Here is a 6,996-nt window from a genome sequence, read left to right as displayed (position 1 = left end):
ACCCTACCCAAGTAGAACATACACCTGCAACAGCCAAAAGACCATCATAAATCTTGTGAAAGACAGAAGAATAGGTTTCAGGAGGCAAGAAAGATATACCTGAGCGGTCAAGTGGAGATAAGTGCGGGTCCAGCCAAGAAAAACCGACGAGTTTGCCAAAAGAACAAGAAGTAATAAAGACAATGCGAGGAAGACTACTTACTTCATCTGAGGAAGACTACTTACTTCATCAGGACGACCACCAGAGGGGGGCTACGCAGGCGCAATAGAGACTGATGTCGCAATAAGGCGATGAAGTAACCTACCTATACATATGTATTAGATAATGAAGTAACCTGTTGAATATACAATAGATTGCGAAACTTTTAGAGAATAAAAAGCGGACGCGATGTGACGGTCTTTGGAACCAGATCTGGGTGCGTACCCCTGGTTCCCGGGGCCTCGAAATAAAGCACCACATATAACCTCCTAGTGTGGTTATGTGTTTGTCATTCTGCTAACACTCCCACCACAGGACAGTTACACACAGGTCTGTCAGGAAGCTGATCCACTCAGAGAGAAGCACTTTACTTGTGACCTAGCAAAAAATCACGGAACAGCAGAGGCACATAGGAACCTTATAGGTATCAGGAGATCCCACTGCTGGCCAGCTCCAGTTATGGAACTTCAGGGCTGCAGACAGAGGCAGGCTTTTCCCAAAGATGATTACAGCTTTCACAAGGACCTGACTTCAACATTATTTTTTTTCCTAACTCTAGTCTGTAAGAAGCCTGCGTAGTTTTGGTTGTCTGTTCAAGCCAGAAAGAGCACTGGTCACAGGGATGTACACTACTAAGATTTCCCTTAGGACGTGGCAAAAATCCACTCTGCCAAGCAATTTCTGCAGTACAGGTCACTTTTATATGTTGTGATAACAAACCAAAAAGCAGCTTCTATTCTGCTCAGAAAAAAAATGGACCCATAAGTTTTAATAAACTATTCTGCAGCCCGGTGATGAACCTAGTATGGGGCCACCTTCAGAGGACTGGAAGCAGCCCGGTACTGGCTGGAGTGGCTGCAGGCAGGCAGACATCATCCCAGTGGCTCCAAGCACCTGGGGAACCCCAGACTCATCGGCACAAACCAGTTGCGGAATGGGGCAGGGCCCAGGGCCTGAGAGTGGGGGAAGCAGGGAAAGCAGCAGCAGCACAGCCCGTACAGAGAGCTCTGCCCCTCGGGATCATAACATCATAGAATGGTCTGCTTTGGAACAGACTTTAAATACCATCCAGTTCCAACTCCCCTGCCATGGCGGGGAACTCCTTCCACCAGACCAGGCTGCTCAAGGCCCTGTCCAACGTGGCCTTGAACGCTTCCAGGGATGGGGCATCCACAGCTTCCCTGGGCAACCTGTGCCAGTGCCTCACCATCCTCATTGGGAAGAAATTTCTCCTTATGTCTAGCCTAAATCTGCCTCTCTCCAGTTTATATCCACTGCAGCTAGTCCTGTCACCACAAACTTTTGTGAACAGTCCCACTCCAGCTTTCTTGTAGCTCCTTTCAGGTACCGTAAGGTCGCTAGAAGGTCTTTTCAGAGCCTTCTCCCAGGCTGAACAACAACAACTCTCTCAGCCTGTCCTCATAGCAGAGGTGCTCCAGCCCTCTGATCATCTTTGTAGCCCTCTTCTGGACCCGTTCCAACAGCTCCATAGTCTTCTTATGTTGAGGATTCTAGAACTGGACACAATACTCCAGGTGGGGTCTCACGAGAGAGGAATAGAGGGGCAGAATCACTTCACTCGCCCTGCTGGCCACGCTTCTTTTGATGCGGCCCAGGACACGGTTGGCCTTCTGGGCTGTGAGTGCACATTGCTGGCTTATGTCGAGCTTCTCATCAACCAGCACCCCCAGGTCCTTCTCTGCAGGGCTGCTCTCAATCACGTCGTCCTCCATCCTGTATTGAAACTGGGGATAGCCCTGACCCAGGTGTAGGACCTTGGCCTTGTTGAACCTCATGAGGTTTCCCCAGGCCTATTTCTCCAGCCTGTCCAGGTCCCTCTGGATTACATTCCGTTCTTCCATGAGGAGCATGGATAAATCCGTTTTAAACTACTCCTATATGAATATATTTTCGTACCTTGAGAAAACACGCTTTTTTAAAAGCAACGTTATTTATGATGAAGGACTGTTTTCTTTACACAAAATCAAAGATCATGTATCTGTAGTGCCGCTTTAATTCTTTCTCTCTGTCTCCAGGATATAAACAGGTCTGAGATCCAGAAGAAAATCTGCACCTGGCTCACGGTAACACATGAAATGTGTAACAAAGACGATGTGGTAAGAGGACATTATGGTACAACTTCTGTATTTATGTAATGCAGGATTCCTAATGTCATGGAAAAAATGGCATGTAAATGGAAAGAAATGTTCAGGTGTTTTTATGACTGTTACTGAGATGAATCAGCACTCTAATTTAAAAATAAACTGTCCTCTAGTTGCTCTACTTAACAGATTCTCAAGACCTGTTTTTAGGAGAATGCTTTTAAGCTTAAGACCAAGTTCCCTGCGTAGTTGTAAATGCAGCCAATATGAAATGTGACTGATTTTGTATGGTCAGAAGTCAGATAATCCCCACGTCTCAATAGCTTCTCAAGAAGTCAGGAATAGGTGTTGCTTCTGTCACAGAACACTGACTTTCAGAAAATGATTTATGAAAATCTCGGATGAAGTGAGCCTTGGTTTTGCAAAGCTGTGGCTCTGTTCAAAATGAAAGCTGTCCTGTCCAGAAGTGAAATAAGCTCAGTTTCTGTCGAATGCTTGCTGGTCTTTGGGCAGTGATATAAGAGTCATTAGCAGGTGCCACAGGGTGAAATACAAAAAATGTATTCCTCACTGACACCACAGTGACAATTGCTGTATCAAACCACGCATTTCACTGGTTGAAGTTCTGTATCAGGCAGCATTGAGATGATGCTTTCTGGAAAAGCAGCGCTCCAGAGAAAATAGGAATTACTAACTTAGCTGTTCAGAAAGACCGGCTTCCAACTTAAAATAAGAACATTTACAGAGGAGATTCTACACAAACACATTTAAGTAGTTTTCAATTTTTGAAGGAAAGTGGAGAGTGCTACTTCAGCAGTTTTCTTTTATGCCATCATGTCTTAAAAAAAGCATATGAATCTGATTATTTTATTGAATATTTTCATTTTGCAAGAAAGATGAGAAGGGCTGGACAAGACAGCAAAGGAAAGGGTAACAGCTGACATCTCTCCAGTTAACGCAGCACATTTCTTAGTGCTGTAAATTGAGCAAGTGAAGGCAAACGGTGGGGGATGGTGCTTCTGGTTAAATAATCATGAAACGAAATAAGTCATATAACTGCCTCAGAGCAACTTTTCTGAATGGAAAAATGTAGTATCAGCCCTTAGAGCCGCTCTGCAAAAAAGATAGCATAGAAGAGTAGGGAAATTGTACTGATAAGCCCTGTGGAATATCATACAGCTTTCTCCACGCTTGCAAATCCAGGAAAAACTGCCATTAGTGTCTCAGTCTTCTGGCACAGCTCAGGGGGTCTGAAGGTGATGTCTTGCATTTTACAGTTATGAAGTTCCTTCCCTCTTTTTTTTCTTTCCTTGTCTTGTGTATATATGCATCTAATTTCAACTTTGACTTTTTTACCTTTGTAGGTGTTATTCTTTAAACTAGGATTCAAACGTGATCAAGTCTGTTAGGCCACAAATTTAATCTGCTGAACCTGAGAAGAGTTTCTAAAGTTGAGGAATGTGCTTCAGAAGTAAATGTCTTTTATTTTAAAGAACAGCTTTAAGTAACTGAATAGTTGTGCTTGGGTTTCACATGGTTGCAGCAACACAGCCCTCAGTCTGTGCTGTCTGACTGAATCTATTTGTTTGCATGTAGGAAGACACAAACAGAGAAGCGTACATCTTTAAAGTCTCTCTTGCTATGAATTGCTATCAAACCTCAAGCTTAGCAAACTGAATCATGGAAATCCATGAGATTTCTGTGTATTACAAGCAATGAAAAATTAAAAGCAGCTGAACGTGATTCCTTGGAGTTCATGGGCTGCATTTTAATGCTTGTTTCACACATGGACTAGGTACTTTTTTTCTTTCTTTTTGTTTTTGTTTTTTCTTTCTTTTGTAGCCCATCTCCAGTGTTAATATAAATATTTTGGTGTTTTTTCCAGATGGCAGCACTTGAGAAAGCTACTGGTGATGTTGTGCTCAAGTTTGAACCATTTGTTCTTCATGTGCAGTGTCAAGAGATGCAGGATGCACAGCTTCTGGTAAAATTACATTGAGTAACAGTATCACAATATTGTTCTCTTATATTCCGTGCTGCAAAGGTCAAAGTGTTGGCTCCTGAGCAAGCTCTAGCACTTTAGAATAGTCCCAGATGTGCTATATGTTTAATAACCAAGGTATTAAAAGTAAGCTAATGAAGAAAACACAGCTTTAAAGTGAGTAGAGATTTTGCTTTCCATTTTAAAATCAAAATTACTCAACTGCAGCTTGGTTTGCAAGCTGAAGCAGATTGCCTGCTAAAAAGCTTTTCCAGCGAGCTCAGGTTGCTTTCATGGGCTGAAAGTGACGGTGTTTGTAGACAGCATTTTGCTGCCAGCCAGGCCATTTGGCTCCTGTGTTGCAGCTCATTGAATAGTACCTTTGCCTTCTGCTTTTCTAGCCTGACTCCAGAGAGTAATGCATGATGCGTTTGTTCCTTCATTGATCTAGAAGAGAGCTGATTAGCTGCTTTTATAGCATTGCTGCCCTTCTAGCTGTACAAGAGTAGCATGACTGAGTGCATGGCTACCAGATAATGCAGTGCCGTGCCCAGAGAGATGGTCATGTCCCATCTGCAGTGACGGGTTTAGATTGGACAGTCAGGATTGACTGGAGCTCTCTTAAAACTGCCCACTATTTGTGACACTACATGGGTTTGATCTTAAAAACATTTTAATGTATCTATTTTCCTGTATTAATCTGGGGAGATGGTTTGGAATAAGTTTTTTGCAAAACTGAGACTGAGCTGCATTGCAACCTACTGGGAATTATTCCTTGCTGTGAAAGTGTGTGAGACTTGTTTAAGGTATCTTTTTTTTTTCCTCAGCATTCAGTGGCTGTTGATTCTGGGTTCAGGAACTCTGGTATTACAGTTGGCAGAGGAGGAAAAAATATGATGGTAAGGACTTTTCTACTGACCTGTAAGGAATATAACAGAATCCCATCATTACTTGTAGCCTCAGTTTTTTTACAAGCCAAGATCTGTGCTGTAACGTGATTGACTGCTTTCACAGGCCATGCTGTAGCACTGCAAATTCTTTCTGCCTCATTTGACAGCAAACTAAGCAATTGTGTGGGAGAGTGGTTTTTTTCCTTTAGTAAATTCCCCATAATATTCAAACAACCTTAATAAAATAAAAAACTTTATTCTAGAGAAATCCTTCTCTGTGTGTTTTTAGGCTGTCCGGAGCACTCATTGCTTAGAAGTTCCATTGAGCCACAAGGGGAAATTGATGGTCTCTGAAGAATATATTGAATTGTTGGATTCCACTAGTCCTGTTCATTACATCTAAATCTGAAAGTGAAAAATGCACAGGAGAGATTGTTTAAATAAAAAAAACAAACCAAAACACAAACTAGACAGCTCTTACAAAGTCTAAAATACAATTTCAATTAATTGTAGGAGCTCCAAAGGCTATAAAGTATTTAAGGAAAAACCTGTAAGCGACATGAGTTTGCAGACTTTGTTATTAAGTGTGGTTTGAGTTTCTTTTCTCATGTTAACAGCATTTGTTATTCTAACACAGTGGCCATCTCAGCAGAATTCAGGTGGCAATACATGCTTTAAACCACTAAATGCTTTGCATAGTTTGCAAAACTGAGGATTTTTGAGGGTGGTGGAGAGTTACACACAGTACAATTGTGTCCAGCTGAGGAAGAGAACAGGCAGAAGTGCCAGAGTGCGAGGGACACAGATACTGGTGAGGCACCTATGTATACGTAACCAGAGGAGTTTCTTTTTATATGTCCACTGGGAATCTCTGTAGTGGTTAAAGTTAGCAGTGACTGCTCATAGCAGCAGTCCATCTGATTGCTAATGCTGTCAGTCATTAAACATTTAACCTGATACCGTTTCTAGTTTCTGTAAGGTTAACAGGGTCTTCATGGCACTTGAGTGCCTCCACCACTTGATTGCTAACATCCAGGCATTACAGAGTGGAGTAGCAGGACACGCACAAGGACACGCACTGGTATTTCTGATTATCCTTCCAGTGTTGGCTAGAACATCTCAATGTCAGTAACAATTTTCTTCTCTTGGCACACTTTGGTGATATTACAAAAGCATTTGTTTGTTTAGTTTTGCAGATCCTGAGCAAACCTACAAAAGTAATACTGACATAATTTGTTTCTTTCTAGATTCTACAGAAGCTTAGAGTCAGCTTTGCAAACTGCCGCTGGTGCAAATGACTTGCATTCTGAGGGGATGGAGAGGAGTCGCTCTGTGTATGTTCGTAGAAGGAAGAGGAAGACAGTTCACAGACAAAGAGTATGCCCCTCTCCCAAGGATCAGCATGAAGAGCTGGAGCCTGAGGATGATATAGAAAACAGTCTTGATATTTTTGCTGATATCATGATCTAGACTAAAGCAAACTGAATAACAATTGTAATGCTCTTTGTAAGAGACAGAAATACTGCTCTGTTCTAAGCAGTAACACTCCTATGGATGTTTACCAGAAAAAAGGTAATTAAACAGAATTGTGCACAGGTTCAATGCCAGAGAACAAAACCTTAGAAGGTTCTGGGTGTTGTTTTTTTTAAAAGCACTGTCTTTTACTCTGTCTGCTAGTCATCACAGAAATAACTGGTTTGGTACAGCCTTTTGCTATGTCCTCAGTGGTGGCGTTTTGTGTCCATATGCTGAGTTTAGGCCTTCTGATTTTCACAGACCAGAGAAACTCTAAAAGCCTAGTTGTTATCCCTGAAGGTTTTTAAT

At 42.1% G+C, this 6,996-nt stretch overlaps 1 pseudogene; it reads left to right on the top strand.

Annotated features, from left to right (window-relative positions):
• The first annotated feature begins 2,256 nt into the window (after positions 1–2,256).
• On the top strand, positions 2,257–6,732 carry LOC138723403 (tRNA wybutosine-synthesizing protein 3 homolog; annotated as a pseudogene).
• The last annotated feature ends 264 nt before the right edge of the window (positions 6,733–6,996 follow it).

The sequence above is a fragment of the Phaenicophaeus curvirostris genome, chromosome 8 (assembly GCF_032191515.1).
Source record: "Phaenicophaeus curvirostris isolate KB17595 chromosome 8, BPBGC_Pcur_1.0, whole genome shotgun sequence".
Lineage (NCBI taxonomy): Eukaryota > Metazoa > Chordata > Aves > Cuculiformes > Cuculidae > Phaenicophaeus > Phaenicophaeus curvirostris.
The sequence above is the reverse complement of the archived record's forward strand: the minus strand, read 5'-3'. Positions and strand labels throughout refer to the sequence as shown.